Source organism: Pteropus medius, unplaced genomic scaffold (assembly GCF_902729225.1).
Source record: "Pteropus medius unplaced genomic scaffold, Ma_sr-lr_union100, whole genome shotgun sequence".
Lineage (NCBI taxonomy): Eukaryota > Metazoa > Chordata > Mammalia > Chiroptera > Pteropodidae > Pteropus > Pteropus medius.
The window spans coordinates 425,296-444,285 of NW_024343105.1; the positions used below are offsets into that span (position 1 = coordinate 425,296).

Genomic DNA, 18,990 nt, shown 5'->3' on the forward strand with positions numbered 1-18,990 from the left:
ATGAATTTCCTTTGCTGTTATGGTGGTTCCAGCTGGAGGCACTGCAACTTGTCACAGGGATGTATTTCTACCCTCCTTCACTCTCTGACACCACAAGATAACGAGAGCAAGATCTAAACCATTTCTTCCTCCACCAAGATGTAGAACAGAATTGTCACCAGTGATGAAGGCTCACCTGTAATCTGTCTGTGACTGACCCCTGGGTCCATGAACTCTAAACCAAATAACTGGGTCTACTGGGTGCTGTCCATAAACAGTGTCAGACACAGAGAGGCAACAAGCTGAAAGGGCTGGGACGACAGGCAAGTTGCTCATGAATGTGGAGGAAGAGAAGCGGGTTGTACCACACAGAGCTGGCACATGACAGACACATTTCATCCCATCAATGTATCGGTTTTATGACTGGGATGATATTTAGTAGCAAATAACATGTAATTACCTAGAGGAAAGAACCGAAGAGTTTAAGAGCCTGTAGCCTTTGTTATTTTTTTCTATAAAAATTATCTTCCACTTAGAATTCTCGTCTCATTTTGGCTGATCTGCACTGTGTCTCACTCAACTCTCTTGTGATTAGAAATCAGTATTGGTGAAGTCACTACATGTCCTTATGTCTCCAAACTGCACACTTGTTTAGAGATAGGTGACAAGAAACTGTGAGGTTCCTTCTTCTATACCATAATGGAGGAACAGGTAAAAAAGTTCCATTTTGAAGAGGTCATGTTTAAGGTACCTGAAAGGTTCCCAGCCTCCAGGGACAGCAGTCTAGTGGGCAGCGAGAGACCTGGTATCTGGAGCTCAGCTGCATTTGAGAAAGGAGATTCTGACTGTGCCTCAAGCTGCAGGAGGGAGGAAGCACGGAGATGCTGTAGAGAAAGGAAACAGGATGTATATGGAATGTGGGAAGGGTTAGTGCCTCTTGCAGACCAGTCGGAGAAAGAGGAAAAAGCAGGGATAAAAAGAGAGAACCAGAAGTGAGGTGCCCTGGGGAACAAGGGCAGGGCAAAGTTGCAAGGAGTGGTCATCCAATGCTGCTGCTGAGAGTCTGGATGTGAGAAAAAGCCCAGGAGAGAACCTAGATCCGGGGGTTCAGAATTGGCCGTGATTTTGCAGAAGATCATAATTCAGTAGCTAAAGGAGAAATGAAGATGTGCGGATCACTCTTAACAAGCAACGTGCTGGTGAAGGAAAGGAGAGGGGTGGCCAGCAGTCCACTGGAAAGAACATACTAGGTGGTGCTCTGACTCTGGGCGGCTGCCGGAGCATGTGGCCGCCCTTAGCGGGCAGGTCTTCTTTTATGGAGAAGTTGAGGGCCTGGGGTGGTGGTGAGCCCAGACCCCAGGCTGTACTGTGTCATCGTCCACACTTGGGTGTGCAGTAAAACTAATGGAGTTCATACCCCCGTTAGCCCTCTTCTACTTTCAGCTATGTGATTTCCGACAAATCACAAGACCTTTCTGTACCTCGCACTACTCACCTGTGAAACAGGGATATACAAAGTACTTAGCACAGTGCCGGGCACACAATAGGTGCCCAATCAAAGTAAGCTCCTCTGAGTGGTCAAAGTCAATTCAGCAGTCATGTGTTGGGCACCTACTATGTGTCATGGCCTGTGTCAAGGCACTGGAAATTCAGAAGTGGACAGGACAGACATAGTCTCTGCCTCATGGAAAGTGGCCAGAAAGCCAGGTGGGGAACACTGGAATTAAATAAGTAACAACAAGTATGGTGAGTGTTATGTCAGGAGAAGCAGGAGATGCTGTGGATTTTATGGCACAGGACCCCCTCCCCAGTGCAGGGGATGGGGCAGACCTCCTTGAGACAGGGTTGTTTGGGGGGATACTGGAAGGACGAGTTGCTTGGTATGTGGAGGAAATAGGAGATAAACTAAATTTCCAGTCGAGTTCCTAAATTTCTTACAGCAGATTTGGGTTTGATTTACACACAGCAGCTCTTAGCATCAGACTTAGCTCTCCTACCTGACCCAGAATGTTTGTGATTTACAAACTGGAAAATAAATGGGTTTGCATCCCGAGACAGTCTTCCAACCACTCCAATAAATTCTCCATCAGTGGCTCTCAGCTCTTAGCCACTTCCCTGGCTGCTCGTGAATTATAGGTAAGTAAATCAGATTTTAGAGAGCTTCATTCCTATAGATCCATTCTGATCATGTCTCTCTCCTGAAAATATGGGCTTGCATGCTCTGTTAAAATTAGTGGAGGAGTGTGTGGTCTGTGCCATGTGGAACTTTCTTGCTGGAGTGCCTCCTTTCTCTGAATGCTGAGCACCTTTGCCCGACCCCCTAACCCCATCAGTCTACATATTGTCCCCTCTTGGATCAACTTCCAGCCTGTCTTTCATCGTCCTGCAGCTCATCACCTGGCAGAATATCCTGGGGAGTGAATCTCAGCTGGAGTGGGCTTTGCCTCCCACCTTTGAGATCACCAGGCTTAGTGAGTGGCCACCTAGGTGCAAACACAACTACTTCCCCTAAATAACTCTCAAGACCTGAGCTTTCCAACATTTGTGACTTTAAACCTCAAATCTCCCAGGGAAGAGGGTACCTCAGAAGGCAACCTTGAAATGCACACCTAGCTCGTGTCTCCATCACCCTCCATCACTGGCTGCATTATCAGGCTAGGGGGTGGGACCCTGGGCTCTGAGTAGAAAACAAAAAAATGCTGGCTATACTGAATTAAATAGTGTCCCTCAGGCATCCTTCCCCAAACCTCATGGTTAAGGATGTCATCATGATGTAATTTGTTAAGCTGAGGTCATACTGCAGTGGGACGGGCCTTGGCTGTAACATGACTGCTGTCCTTAGAAAAACAGAGGAGACACAGAGACAGACATGCGCATGGGGAAGATGATGTGCAGATCCCACAGGGAGAGCACCTTGTGCTGGTGGAGGCAGAGACTGGGGTGGCGAGTCTGAGAGCCAAGGAGAACCAAGGATTGCCAGCAGCCACCAGTGCTAGGAGTGGGGCACGGAGCAGACTGTTATCTGAGCCCCCAAGAAGGAACTGACCCTGTGGACACCCCCGCTGTGGACTTCTGGCCTGGGCTGTGAGAGAACAGAGTTCTGTGGAGCTCTCCTACAGTGACCCTGGGAGACTAAGACGCTGGCCCTTTCTGATGAGTGGGAGACAGCGGGAGGCAGCGTGGCCAGGGGTTTCCCTGCCCACGTGACTGTAAAGACCCTGCTCTCCCAGCCATCCCTGTGTGTGAGCCCCTGGAGCTTTGGAGCAAGCTTGGGTGTCTAATAGTGGGTCTTAAAATAAATATAGACCCTCATTTAACAAAATCAAATAGAATGAAACAGAAAGGTGTAACTCTGAGATAATAGAAAATAACTACACGGGTCTCTGCCCCACTCCCTGGCACAGAGCCTCAAACCCTTGTAATTCTCTACATGAGCAGGGTACTAGGGGTAACGCTCGCTCTATTGAATCAACTCTGGGTGGGCTCCTGGGTGGGTCCTGGGTTGGGGCCAGTCACCAGAAAGACTCAGCCATAACTAGAAGCTTGGAATTTTCAGCCCCGTCCCACCTCCACCTCCAGAGAGAGGAGAGGCCCTGGAAATGCAGTTAATAATTGATCATTCCTACATGAGGAAACTTTGTAAAATCCCAGCAGTACAGGGTTCAGAGAATTCCAGGCGGGCAAACACGTTCACACCTGGACAGTGATAACCCAGCTCCACGGGGACCCTCTCAGACCTCACCTGTTTATCTCTTCACCTGACTGTTCATCTGTGTCCTTCATCCTGTCCTTTAATAAACTGGTAAATGTGTTTCCTGAGTTCTGTGAGCTGCACTAGCAAATTAATCAAATCCAAGGAAGAAGTTGTGGGAACCTCCGATCTATATTCAGTTGATCAAGTGACAACCTGGGCTTGCAACTGACATTTGAAATGTGTGTGTATATGTGTGTATATGGGGGGTGGGCAGTCTTGTGGAACTGAGCCTTTAATCTGTGGGATCTGATGCTATCTCTGGGAGATAGTGTCAGAATTGAGTTAGATTATAGGACATCCAGCTGGTGTCACAGAGAACTGCTTGGTGTGGGAAAAAACCTCCACCCATTTGGTGACTGGAAGTGCCAGAAGTGCCAGAAGTGAAGTGTTTTGTGTGAGTAGTAAAAGAAGTATGTAGGAGACACACAGGGAATGAAGCACATAGTAGGGAAGAACTTTTTTCCCCCTACATAGGAAAGAAAACAATTTGACTTTTTCCTTTACAATATCAAAAGAAAAGAGTAATCACAGTTCAATACACACAATACATTTGCTTCAAATATATATACTTGTGATGCTTCCTATACACGCTTAAAAATAAATGGGTTGTGGTCAAAAAGATTTGAAAAACGCTGTATTAGGCATTGTTTATGTCATTTCATCTTCACAACAAATCCTTTCAAGTATATAGTGTTGTCCCCATTTTTACAAATCAGAAAACTAAAGCTAAGAGCCCACGTAGCTTGTCTGTACATTCAGTGGTAGAGCTGGGAACTGAATGCAGAATTGTCCCCCCACACTGGCACTTCCTCCCAACCTCATGCAGCTGCTGTCCAGCTCCAAAAGCTGAACTGAAGCCAAACGGGCCTCTGGCCTTGGATAGGAGAGGCAGCAAAGGTACCATGCTATGTTTTTTTCCCACTCCACCAAAGGCTGATGGAGATGCCAACAGCCAAGGTGGCTGAGAAAGTTGCTGCCCATCAGCCCTGGAACCAGGAAGTCTGTCTCTTCGGGCACAGCTCAGGAGACTTAGCTTTGCCCCAAGAGCTCAGCTATGAAAGGGGATCAAGGGGCATTTAATAGTTTGCCTGTGTCAGGGACAGTGGGCTCATGGGCAGCCTCCTTTGACCCCCTGCCCCTGACCTTGGCATTAGTTGATTTTTGCACTGGGTCACAGGAATTGGCCAGGAAGGAACATTTGCATTTTAAAAAAAGAATATCAGGAAGAGAGTATACTCACCGCAAATACTGAATGACAAATGGTGGGCTTCCAGGCATGATGTCTCTGAAAAGATTGAGTATTAAGTTATTCTAACTACCAACAAGAGCTGGTCAACCTAGACCAAAGAAAACCAACAAACAAAAAACCAAAAAAACAAAATTGCATTCCCTTTAATATCTAAGTAAAAGTCTATCAAATTCAGCACATAGGAAGCCCCCATACGCGTTTCCTATACAAGCATGTGTAAGTGGGGTTTGGGGAAGGGGACTTAGGGTAGCAAAGTGTACCAAGTGAGCTTTGGGTCTGGCTGACCCGGGTTGGAGTCAGAGCCTCCACTTACTAACCGATTGGTCTTAGGCAAGTTTCTTTACATCCGTACCCTCATTTCCTTTTCTATAAAAAGAAGATGAAAACATTCCCTTTTGGGAGAGACTTACCATGATCAAAAGACCAAGCTCAGCACAGTGCCTGGTGTACACTGTGCCTGGTGCAGCAGAGCCATGCTTAGTAACCGTGACTGTGAGGGAACTGAGGGTTAGGAACTAACAAACACTACTCCATCTCTTTCCACGCACATGGGGAGCCTGAGCTGTTTTGCTTATTAAAGCGTTTTGAGGCAACAGCACTTGGTGAGTTCCAGGTGTTATTAATATCTCTGAATCACCATGCAGTTCTATAATTATCTTTCCTTCTCTCTGTTATATTTTTGCCCTTATCTCACTAAACTGGAAGTCAGTAATGAAGTTATGAATTACTGGTTCCCTTATTCTCTGTTCTGTAATTAAGGAAGCTCTAGGTAAGAGCACTTACTGCCCAAGGGAGAGAATCCGTGTGAATGCTAGGGGCCTCCTGCCACCAAGGCACCATCTACCGGAGCGAGCACATGGGGAGCGACTTGGCTTAGGGTAGCAGAGCTGGTGCCCACAGGCTGAGGGCATAGCTCGTCTTAGCCCAGGAGAGTTCTCCGTTTCAGCTTTAGTCTTTTCACAAACCGATCTTCCACCTGGCAAGCACTTTTTCTCTAGCCTTAGCATTTTATTGGTATCTCTTTTTGCTTATCCATGAAATCCCACTTGAACCAACCAGCCATCCATTTTGGTTGCACCCCATCCATGTTCATTATTTTAAGTTGGAGAAAGGACATTTCAGCAGAATCTGATCCTTTCCAGTCCCAATTGCTTAGGCTAAGAGTGGGCAATCTCATAAAACCCCTCGGTCTCCAATCCCACTGATTTGTAAATAACTGACATCATGGAAAAATACTGTTAGAAAGGGAAAAGCTATAGTTTCCGGGGCGGGGGCAGGGCACCACTGCATTTGTTTTCTTAGACCAGCGAGACTACTTATCTCTTAATTATCCCAGATTCTTAGAAAGCGAGAGTTGTAGCCACCAAAGGAAATTATGAGAAGTTGTGAAGTAGCCTTTTTTAGAGGAAGCCTTGAAACATGGCAGGTTTTGGAATTAAACAGACTTGAGTTCATATCTATTGCAGCCCTTCTACTGAGTTCATACTCCTCTAGCCCTGAGTTTCCTCATCTGCAAAATGGAGATAAGAGCGGCTGTCTCCTAGGGATCAGGAGCATTAAATGACACAGCATGCTTGATGCAGATGCTTAATTAATGATTATGATGATCATTGTTGTCATGGGAAGACTTGACCTGCAGAGAGTCGCTGAGTGAAGTCTGAGTTTTAGATCACGTCTGGGAAGGATGCTCTTCTTTTGGCCACTTCAGAGTGTCTGGGCATTCGAGGCAGTGACCAGCACCACCCCTTGAGACTGCTGAGTGGGGCTTTTGGCCTCTTTCTCTCCCTCTGAATCTGCTCCCAGGTGCAAACAAGGAACCCTGACCTCAGCTACCTGGTTGCTGCCAGGGGAAGCGCTATGCTATTTTTTTGCAAGTTAGAATCCTAAGAATTCTCCATCACCCTTTGCCATCTTCCTTTCCTGAATCTAAGTTGCCACTGAGTCCTATCATATCTGCACGCTCTTAGAACCTCCCTCTGCATTTCTCTATGAATGCCTTGCCTGGACCTTTGAGGTGGCCTCTGGTGGGGTTCCCAGGCCTCCAGTCAGGGCTGCTCATTGCCTTCCTGATATATAGATCGATCTTGCTCATGAGCAAAACCTTGCAGTGCCTCCTTACTGCAGCATCCTACAAAGTGAAGCTACCAGGCCACCTGCCTCAGAGTCACCTGGGTGACCCTTAAGTAAGCAGATGCCCAGGTCCCACCCCTTTCCTCCTGAATTAAAACCTCGGGGTGGGGCGGGGGGAAGGGCCCAGGCAGGTGCATTTTAATCAGACTTTTCCTGGATGATTCTTATATTCTTATGCCATATTGTGAACCTGAGAACTGCTGTCCTATTGCTCAACCCCAGCCTAGCTTTCAAGGACTTCCAAGACCTGACTCTTCAAACCTCAGGCAGATCCCCTGGTTACCAACCCCATAGTCATCTCTGCCCTCCAAACTTTTTCCCTCCTGGAAGAGCCCAGATTCCCACAAATAGGGCTAAAAATGTCAGCCTTCTTTGCAGCTAGAAGGCCAGGGCCCACCCCTATTTCTGGCCAGTAAGGGGAGGCATTCTGGTAAGGAGAGATTCTAGTAAAAGCCCCCTTCCCCCGCTCCCAAGCAAAAGAAAGACACCTACTCACATCTTGCCACCTGCTACTCCCTTGCTTCCTGTGATTGAATGTGCCCAGAGCTTTAGTGGCCATACTGTGTCATAAAGGGACAAGTCTGAGGATGAAAAACCACCACACTGGAGGGTGCTGAAGTGGAAGATGGGTGGGCCTGAGGTCCTCAATGGTACCAGTGAACAGTTACAGTGACCTAGGGCTCAAGTCCTTGCCAGATCTCTCATTACAAGCTCTCATGGACGTCTCCATTGTGTAAGCCATCGCAGTCCTAGTTTTCTCTTCCATCGCTATCAGAATGAACTCACTGGTCTCCACGGACCTCATAATTTGGCTTCTAATTATGCCACTCCTGATACCATTCCTTTTTCTCTTGGTTTATCTAAATTTTGCTCACTCTAAAACCAACCTGAATCTTGTCACGTCTCTTTCATGATTCCTTGCCAATGGCAATAGGCTGCAATGAGCTCTCCTGTCTTTGCCCTCATCCTGCACTGACAGTCAACTGAGGCAACTTCTCGCTCTTTATAGATTTGCTTTGTAAGCTCCTTCACGATGTCTGAAATATAAATCTTCAGTTAAGCCCAGTTCAAAGTTTCTATAAATTCAAAATATTGCATTCAAAACTGACATTTTATTAGCTACAGTTGATCAGTTTTATTCTTGATATCTGTATAAAGCTCCAGAGAGACAGAAAAGGAAATGCCTTTGAATGAAAGAAAAATTACCAAAACAGGGACAATAACAACAACAAAACGATATCAACACTAGCAAATAAAGACTCTGAATGAGAATAACTGAAATGAAATAATCAAATCAGCTGAAGGAAGACCCGGGGGTCTTCACCCCTCTCACCTCCACCTCCTCCCCACCAGTTCCTCACCCTGCAGGCAACGTTCACCAGAGTCTCTGTTTAACAGGCTGGATAACTTTACAGGGTAAATGCATCCTACCTATGTATTTAGGTTGTGGGGGTTTCTTTAAGATAGCTTTAAAAATTGGCTAATTTTCTAACTGGGATCTGATTTTTCTGATTTGTATTGACTGAACTTTTCGGGACAACTTATATTCTGTTTCCTGAGGCAAGGTTCGTTCTGTTAATCTACTTTTATATCTTCTCTTAATTCATGCCACATGTTGTGTCTCTTCTACCCAGATTTTGGTTTTACACTTGGAACCAGGGGAAGGGAGCGAACACTTGCCAGCACTTTACGTAGGTCACCCTATTTAATTCTTTCAGCGGCCACATGAGGTAGATGGTATTGCTTTCATTTTATGGATGAGAAAACTGAGGTTCAGAGATTAAATACCTAGTACAGAGCAACACTGGTTTAACACTTGCATTAAAACTTTTTCGGTTCCATATGTCAGGAACCCAACTCAAACTGGCTTAACAAGAAAGTGGTTTATTGATTCCTACCACTTTGTGATGCACATTGGATTCAGACACAGCTGGATCCAGATGCACTGTCCCTAGGACTTTGTTCTGGCTCTTTCGTGGAGAAATAGGCTGGCCCTTACTTGTAGGATTAAGACACTGCCAGCATTCCAAGTTTCCATCTTATGCTCTCAGCTACCCCAGCAGAAAGAACACTTCTGTTTTTAATTAGTCCACAAAAGTGCCTGGCTTGGGTGCCATGCTCCCCCTGAACAAATCTTGTGGCCATGTCTAGGTCAAGTTCTGGCTTCTCTGGGGTCAGGGAGGAGAGTGGGGGACACATCTGAGCCATACAGCCCAAATGGAGATGGGGGCTGTTTTCCATAAAAGGGGGAATAGATCCTAGGAAGGTGGAAACACAGTAGCAGTGCTCAGCCCAGTAGCCACGGATGTCTGCCCCTGGCCTCCCCTGAAGGGGAGTTGCATGGTACTAGCTCTGGCAGTCACTCGACCCCAGGAGGCAAGAAAGATTGGATTTTCAACAAAACAGTTCTTCTCTACCCTAAACCCTCAGGTGGGGAGAATGGAAAACAGACCTGTTTCTCTTGCTCTGAGTAGGCCTCATAGCCCCTTGATATATATAGCCCTCATTTATACATACACCTGGTCACCCATATTTCAGTCAAGCTGCCACAGGCCTTTAGGCTCTGGAGCCACTTTACATGAGGGAGTGCCCCAAATCCTCTACCTCCCAACCTTTGGCCCCAGGCACTTAACCTCTCTATGCCTTCGTTTGCCTCATCTATAAATAAATTACTGACAGTAAAGTGCTTAGCATAGTGTCTGGAACATACCCAGTGCTAAAAAAGCATCAGCTATTATAATTATTTCTTTATCCAGGTAATAGTGATCAGCCCGCAGTAAATGCTTAATAAATGTTTACTGTTATTATTACTTAGAAAGCAGCAGGACTTAGGCCAGTTTGACAACTTTGTCTGGCTGTTAAATCCATTTGGGGAGCTACTAAGATGTGCCCATGTTTGGCCCTCAGCCAAAACCCCAGCCCAGTGTCTCAGCCTTGGCCTCTCCTTGGAATCACCTGTGGGAGCTGGTGCCTGAGCCCTGCTCCAGAGACTCGGACGTAAACAGTCTGCAGCAGCCCCGGCACTGAAAGGTCGCAGAGCTTCCCAGGTGATTCCAGTGGGTGAAGTTCCAGAGCCGAGAACCACTGCCTTCGAGGGACCTACCAGGGAGAGAGGACATAACAGGCGACACAAGAGACATAGTAGATGTGAGAGAAAATGCCTGGTGGCTTTGAGACCAGTGGAGGGGTGCAGGCAACTCTGAGTGTCTCGATCATCATCCCCTTGAGGACTTCCGATGGATGTCAAGCCAAGGAGCAACCAGGGTGACCACAGACTGTAGCCAAGGCCTTGGCACCCGGAAAGCAGAGCACCCCCCGGTCAGTTCTTGCACACGTCATGTTCCAGAGGGGCAGGCACTGTCCCAGCCAGCAGCCCTGCTCGACTGGGGCATTAAAAACTGTAGGTCTGACTCCGACCAGGAAAAAATGCTCCAGAGTGATTAGACGTGATTTCTTAGAGCTCTATGCTTCACTTGTCCGTTTGCACCTATGGAAAACACTGAGTCCTTACCAAGTGGTGGGCACCCTGCTGTGTAAATAAGATACACAAGGCCCCTGTCCTATGGGCTTCATAGTCTACAGAGGGATGGGAGGTGACAATAGGAACGGGAAAGCCCATGGTGGCATCTTGTTCGTGGGCTGTCAGTGCTGTTGGCTGAGGTGGGGAGCAGAGCAGACCACAAGTTTGGAGCAGGCTATGTGTTTGGTGTGAGAATCCTGAGTACAGAGTGACTTATCTTTGCATCTAACACAGCAGCTGTCATCCTCGCTGCACATGTGAATCCCCCGGGAGCCTTTATAAATGACAGAAGCCAGGTCCCCACTGCTAGGCATTCTTTCTTCTCCAGGTGCATCTTGTACAGAACCTGAATGACAGAAGGACTGGGGGTGGCAGTGAGGCCTCAGAGGTCAAGTCCTTGTAACGGGGGAATGCTAGGGGCATGGCTAGGCCTCGAGAGCCTCTAAGCTCTGGGACGGCTTTTTGAGGGGCAAGGGTCTGGTGTTAAGTGCTGTGGGGAGGGGAGGACAGCTGGGGCTAGGGCGAGAGGCAGGGGGAAAACTTGTCCATTTGGCCATGTTTGCCAGGCGAGACTCACCTGATCCCTTAGGTACAAAAGAAAGACAAGGACAAGAACCAGACAATACCCTTTGGCTCTGAGCTCAGCCAGTGCTGGGGATGCTGACCTGAGTCACCAAGTGACTTCACTCACCCACACACTAGCCAGGGGTCCCCAAACTGTCCTGGCCTTAGAGACAGGAAGCTGGTCTTGAGGGCTGTGGACAATCCTGGACTGATAACTGAATGGACGGTCTCAGTCCTAGGGGAAGGCAGGGCTGAGCAGAAGCTCCAGGCTTCCAGATGCGTTGCTACTGACGCACCTCTCTGAGGATGCAGGCTGTTCCCATGGTGATTTGAGTTAAACTGTGGGGGGAGCAGCTCGTCTCTGCATGGTCAGCCAGACATAAAATGCGATTTTAAATGATTTTATTTGAGTGCATCTATTACCAAAACTGCACCCAGCTCTGGAGTATACATTGCTATTTTTTTAAAGGGGAAATTGTGAAAAAGTGCATCCTTATCAAAATAGTCCTCTCCCCACTCCCATCCCTTTTTCTCTTTCCCTCTCTCTCTCTGCTTTGAAGCTATCAAACTGATTCAGCTCAAGGCTAAATATAGGAATGACTAATAATGATTTCCACAAGAGCCACAGAAATCACTTGTAAGCGAGCAAACGAAAAATAGATTATCCAGCAACCATGTCAACCAGCATTTGAGACAAGGGCCTGAATCCAGCCACTGAAACGAAATGAAAAGTCATGCTCTTTCCTCAGACAGCCATCAGCCACATCGCCCAAAAAGGAAGAAGGGACTAAAAGGATGGTGCCCGATGCCCTCAAGGCTGGGTGGGGCTGCTATGATGACTCTTAGTTGGCAGTGTTCCCTGGAAGGAGCTTGGAGGTTGAGGTGAGAGGCCAACTCCACTGTGGGCTCAGAGTGAGTTTTTAGAAATCAGGCGGTTTATGAGCCCTGGCTGTATTTATCAGAGAGAGTGGGACCCTCACACATTTTGCACCCCAAGGAGGCCTGCAATATTGACAACAACAGGTCAGAGAAGGCAAAGGAGAATGCAGAGCGATGGCATGATGGCTCAGGAAGATCCTGCTGAAGAGGCCTCGTCCAAAATCTCAACCAAAATGCTCTGTTGACAGTAGATGCTTCCCTCATTAACCTGTGCAGAATGGGCGACTGTTCACACCTGGCAGGTGCTTCAGCATCACCCTGATGCCCAGAAAAGAAGTGTTCCTGCCCTCGGTCATGCACCCTCAGGGACCCTACCCTGCACCCTGCAGGGAGGCAGGGTGCAGGTCTGGTGCTCAATGGGATGTGTCAGCCCAGAGTCTCTGCCTCATTCACAAGCTAAGAGTGGTTTATATATTTTTTAATGGCTGGAAAAAATCAAAAGAATGACATGTGAGAATTACATAAGATTCTATTTCAGTGTCCGTAGGTAAAGTTTCATTGGAATGCAGCCATGTTCTTTCATTAACTTAAGTGTCTGTGGCTGTCCTCACCCTACAATGGCAGAGTTGAGTAGTTGCGACAGAGACCATGTGGCCCACACAGCCTGAAATATTTGCTATTCAGCCACTGACAGAAATATTTGCCAACCTGGCCCTAACCCATGCTCAGGGTGTCGGGGACCTGATACTCTCTGTACACATGGCCTAGGCCCTTTCTGTCTGCAGAGCCTCTTCTTTGGGTTTCCTTCTTGAGGGCGGACCAGGTCTCGTGAGGGTAGCCAAGGGGCGACAGTTTGCAAGGAGCAGAGACAGATCTTACATAGCACTGGCAGTGCCAGGCCCCTCGGGGTGTAAGAACTGTGGGACGGGAAGATAAAGGGGGAGGGCTAGGGGCCTCCAGCTAGCCCTCTCTGGCTACAGTACCTTGGGATGAAACCCCAAGGAGTCCAAGAAGTCAGTACTGAAACTTGTCCTTCTGGGTATGTCAGGAGAGAAGGATGGATTATTTTTTATATTAGAGTTATATTTGTCACTTTTAAGTGTTTAGAGGTCCGGCATGCAGACTTCCCTTCATGCTCATGTGCTGGGGTTCAGCGTTACTCATGCAATGTTGGGGGTCTTTAGACCACTTCCCCCATCCTCTTGGGGAGGGGCTCTTCACCTAGAGGCACACGGATCCTTCCCAAACCCACTCCAGCCAGACGGACTTGCTCTCATACTCACATCATTTCCTTTGGGACAGACGAATGAAACATGAGAGTGAAAATAAAGAGGTTTGTTGTTGAAAAGACGTGAGAAAGGTGAGTCCCTAAAAACCTTTGATGCTGAAGTCAGCGTGGGCAAGACAAGCATACATGATTGGGAGAACATTCGTGTTCAAAGGGTTCTGCACTTGCTTCTATTTTTTTTTTTTAATGCCTACAGCACCTGGTCTTCCTAGGTGGTCTCCCATCCAAGTACTAAGCAGGCCTGACCAACTCTGCTTAGCTTCTGAGATCAGACAAGATCAGGCATGTTCAGGGTGCCATGACCATAGACTGCACTTGCTTCTTGAATGCCTATAAGTCTTTGTTCCATTTTTAGAACCACGACTAGAGAGTACAGCCTATTTATCACACTTGTGATTCATATAAGAAAGAGGATATGAAGTTTTAATCAAAAAGACAAGGCACCAGACCAGAGCCTTGACCTGACACCAAAAGGCAGGCAAATCGGTGTGCATTCGTTTGCTTCACATGAAATAAGTTTAATATTTTTACCATTGTTTACAATTCCCCACTTAATATTTTTATTAACATATTAGTTAACTCCATATGAACAATGCCATTGAAGACGCCATCTAGTACTGTCATATTGGATATAACACAGCATTGTAGGAGACACTGTACTGAAAGGTACGAAAAGCTTTACGGACATTATTTCAGTTAATTCTCATAAAAGTCCAATATGACAGATGCTGGTACAGCCATAGATAATGCAACAGAAACTCAGAGAGGGTAAGTCACTTGCCCAAAGTTGCGGAACTAGTAAGTAAACAAAGTCTGGAACTCAGGTCCACCTGACTCAGAACTCGTGAGCTTAACTTCTGTTAGGTGTGCAGAGTGGATAAATGAATGAATTATAAGCCACAAGCCGGAAGCACCTACTACCAGGGTGCTGGTTCCCTGGGGAAGACAGGGTGTTAGATGAAAGCACAGAGATGCCACAGACAATACGTGGCACAGTGCCATGGAGCACCAATTTTACCTGATGGTAAATAACAGAAACCTTTTTTAAATGTTTATGTGAACTTGTAAATAAGGAAAGACATGCAAAGCAGCAAATAGCTTCCAGACATAAAACAGAGTGCTCCAAGAACTCTGAGACTCCTCAGGCTCATTGCTGGGACGAGCACTCAGGAAGAATGGTGAATCATTTTGGTCAGGGTTGGAGGCGGGGCGGGGGGAACACAGTCCAGAGGCTGGGCTGAACCTTGTCCAGTGTGGCCAGGCTTTATCTTGATGTGAGGCAGAGGGCTAGTAGAGGCAGTGCTGAAAAGTGCTATGGTCAGGCCCCAGCATGGCTCACAGTGTAACCCGGAGGATTCTGGGTGTGGAGGCGGCTGAGCAGCCTGGGGTGGCCAGAGCCCACAGAATTTAGAGAGAGAAGGCTGCCAAGGTGCAGGCTGGAGGCTGCATCATGGTTATGCCAAATGGGAAGTATTCTGGCAAAGATGACTCACACCACCAACTTGAAAAAGAAGTTGGGGAAAGGATCCCTTTGAGCTTGCATGCCCAATGCAAACCCATTCTGTGAAGGCAGGTCACCAAATCCAGGAGGCCTGGGGCTGCCGTCCCCCAAGGCCTATCAGGGCATCTAAGTTCCCACACTTCCCGATAAAGACAGCACCCCCGTCACCCCGGGTCAGCTTGACTACACTGGGGCTTTAGAGTGACTGTAAACCCGAAACTGCAAATTCATACATCATTCAAGGAAGATGGTCCCCAAAAGGTGGGGAGTCATCTCCTTAAGGAGACTCAGGGTGGAAAAGCCAGGTGCAAGGGTTTTAGGCAAACCAGACCAACAGCCAGGCTCACTGTGCCCTGAACCTGCTGGGCCTGCAGGAGCCTTTCTAGCAAGTTCCATTATCCTTGCCTAGCATTGGTTCCAGCCCCTCCCACTACAGAAACTGTTGGATTTATGTGTCCTGACCTCCATGTGCATTTAGTACAAACCCTGGCAATTGGTATTTGTTGAATCGATCAAGGCAAAGGGGCTTTTGATGGAAGTAAATTGAGCTACTCTTAGGAGTAAGGCCAGGAATAGTACTGTCTTATACATCCACAGAGTTGGAGCATGCATTAAATTATTTAGTGCACATGACCATGACGTAGAGTTTGGATGAGGAACGTGAGGCTCCGAGAAGTTGTGTCCGCTCAAAGACCTAGAACTGCTGACCTCAGATGCAAGCCACTTATTAGCTGGGTGACCTTGGACAAGTCGCTAATTGTCTCCTCTGTTTCCTCAATTACAGAATGGGATTAATAAAGTCTTAGCAAAGATTCAATGATGCAATGTAAAAACTGAATGATAGAAGGTGTGTAAAGTGCTTACAGCATGAGAGGTGAAGTCATTGCCTGGTAACTGTTAGTTATTACACTACTAACAATTACTGTCTTTATTACATGCTTCTGTGAGAGGCAGAGGAGAAGATATCCAAATACTAGTAGCTATAGTCCAACAATTGATTCATGATGACTATCTAACCATACAGAGCAGTCATAGACAAAAGGTGCAGCAATGACCACTGGAACCAGAACTGCTTCCACACCATGCCCACACGTACTGAGTTACTCCTCTCAATAACCTCGTGCTCTGGACAATGAAGGTGAGATTCAGAGAGATTAAGTCACTTGCCTAAGACCCTGCCACTTGACAGAGCAGAGGCAAGACCATAACCAGACTACGTAAGTGTCTGGGCTCCATTGTGGGGGCAGAGCTGGGCCTGGACAACACATAGGCTCTGGGACCAGAGGTGACCTGAGTGCCAGCCTGAGCCTCCATTCATGACTGCAACTGTGCTGAGCGAGGGACTCTGAATGCATCAGGCCCAGAGTCCATCTGAGTTGCCAGACTCAATTCCCACACCCCTTCCCCTCTTCAGTTCATTAGAAGCTTCCTCGAGTACCTGCCAAGACACAGAGCTAGAAAGTTCATAAATCAGAGAATGACTGAGTGGCAAACAAACTTGCTTCAGAGCTGCAAAAAAAAAAGTGACACTTTCCCAGGGCTGCCAAGATGCTGTTTGTGAGCTGAGATGCGAGAAGGAGTGGCGCCACTCCCACAGAGACAGGTGCTTCTGCAGAGGGCCCTGGGTCCCAGCGCCTCTGTTGTCCCCAGCTCCACGAGCCTCTGTTTTGGCCCCCCCCAAGGTCCGCTCCTCACCCAGCCACCCGGCCACATCACGCCTTGCTCTTGGCTTCCATCTACTCATGGCCTCACACTGAGGATACAGTTCACAAGGTGCCCATGCAGCCCTGCAACCCCTCCTCTGCCCACTTTTCTTTCCTCCCATCCTGCCACTTTCACAACTATGCTGGCTTCCTTGTTTTCCTGGAAAATTTCAAGCTTGCTCCTAAAGGCTTTGCACTGGCTGTTGACTCTGCCCATACCACTCTTCCCCAGTTCTTCTAAAAGCTGATTCCTTTCATTGTCCAGGTTTCAGCTCAACTGTTAACGCTTCAGAGTCCTTTCCTGATATCCCTGCTTAAATTATACCTGAGGTCCATCACCACAACACTGACCTCTTAAATCTTCTTTATCAAACCTTCAAAATCATCACCTAAAATGATTTTCTTTCTTTCTCCTTCTGAGGCAGAGGCCTTGCCAGTTCTGTTCACTGCATGCTCCAGTTAGTATGCCGCCCAACATTCCTTGAGTTTTGATTTGTTTCATTTTGAGGGAATGGATAACATCATTCCTAATTAATCGTGTGTGTCCACTAGTCCTAACCCTAACTGCATCCTACTAGTTCATGCGAGACAGGAAGTCATGCAGAATGAAAAGACAGCTGGCTTAAGAGCCAGTAGACTCGAGCCTGGTCCCTGCTTCACCAGAGAGGTGACCCGGTCTCCTCTCTGGAAAATGGTTGTATGTGAAGCAGGAGTTAGCCTTGAGTTTGAATTTTGATTAGGCCACTTACTGAGTGAGGCAGGTTACTTAATTTCTCTCTGTCCCATTTTCTTCATCTATGACATGGAAATCTCAGAGTGTAGGCATCAAGACGAAATGAGATGATGCTTGTAAGATCCATAGCTCTGCAATGATGGTTGCTGCCTTTACTGAGAGCATGGGCTCTGAGGCAGAGGACATGACAGTATCTCCTGAGTTGACAAGTAAACCCTTACCATTTACATAAGTGATTAGCACAGTGGTTCCCAAAGTGTGTTCCCTGGACCAGCAGAATCAGCATCACTTGGGAACTTGTTAGAAATGCAAATTCTCAGGCCTCACCCAGACCTGCCAAACCAGAAACCCTGGGGACCTTCCCCAGCATTCTGGATTTTTAACAAGGCCTTCCAGGTGATTCCAACGCCCAAGCAAGTAGAGAACCACAGTGTTTTCCCCAGTCCTCTTAACCCTAACTCCACATTACAATCACCTGATGTGCTTTAAGAAGGCATTAAAGCCTGGTGCCACCTGCAGGGATTCAGATCTAGTGAGCCTGGGAAGAGATCTGGAGGTTTTTGAAAGCCCCTCTACAGTGGGACACAGTGCTTGTTTCCACCCCTGGGGGCAGATCATTCTGTGGCCACTAGGATTTCCTAATGGTACCAGATTTCCAAATCTTACAGTAACTGACCAACTTCCTATAAGGCCCATGGCCCCAGCACTCCCCTGGGACTCTGAGGCATAGAAGACCAGCCAATTCTTTTCAGAGTTGTGTGATTTAGGTATTAAATCCAAGAACAAAGACCTAAGGTAAATACTGATAATGTCGCCCTTTCTGTTGTACCCATGATTAACTTGGTGACCTGAAGCAGGATAAAAAGACAACGGCTTTCCTCTGACACGGGTCCCCTCTCCTGATGACACGCCCAACTAGCCAAGCAGAGGTTTTAAAAAAGTATTTTCCTTAGTCTCATGGTTCGAAATGACAGGTATTGAGTGCTTCCTTGGGTCTGTGGTGGGGGATCTCACTCTCTGAGGCAGGCAGGAGCCCAAGTGTGTGCCCTTGACCTCCTGTCTGGGGCTCCCAGAGCACCCCACTCCCAGGGCTAAAATGTCCTCCTCATGTGTCTCTCCCACAAGAGGACATGAGTTTCTTGAAGGCAGGGACTGCATCTTTCATCCTTGTAGCTCATGCCTTGTATTGCACTTGGCACAATCAATGCTCAATAAAGATGCACTGCACTGAGTTGATGCAGAGTGGATATTCAGGTATCCTTGGGACAGGTATGCTCTGAGAGGAGGGAGGATAAATGAGAGGACCCTGCACCCTTCTTTCCTGGAGCAGATGTGTCCTGACCCAGCTTGGGAAGGTTCTGGACACTCCCATCCCCCTAGGCTACCAAGTGGGCCTGGCCATCCTCTGTCTCCCCAACCCCCATTTATGCTAACTCCTCATTCTTCAAGGCCTGCTGTTCTATTGGTGATTAAAGAGCTCATTTTCCAAAGGATTGGCCCAGCCTGGCTGACCTTCACCTAGCAGGGCCTGTGACTCTCAAGTCAAAGGACCACCAGAGGGAGTACGCAGGGTAGGGGACCAGTGTGTTTCTCCTCATCCAGCTCACTCTGACCTGGGTGGCAGGGTGCCTGGGAGAGGGCAAGAACACACTCCCCGACAGAAGCAAACACAAGTTCTCACACCCTAAGG

At 47.6% G+C, this 18,990-nt stretch overlaps 1 pseudogene; it reads right to left on the minus strand.

Moving 5' to 3' along the window:
- Positions 1-13,550: 13,550 nt before the first annotated feature.
- On the minus strand, positions 13,551-13,673 carry LOC120606052 (uncharacterized; annotated as a pseudogene).
- Positions 13,674-18,990: the final 5,317 nt, after the last annotated feature.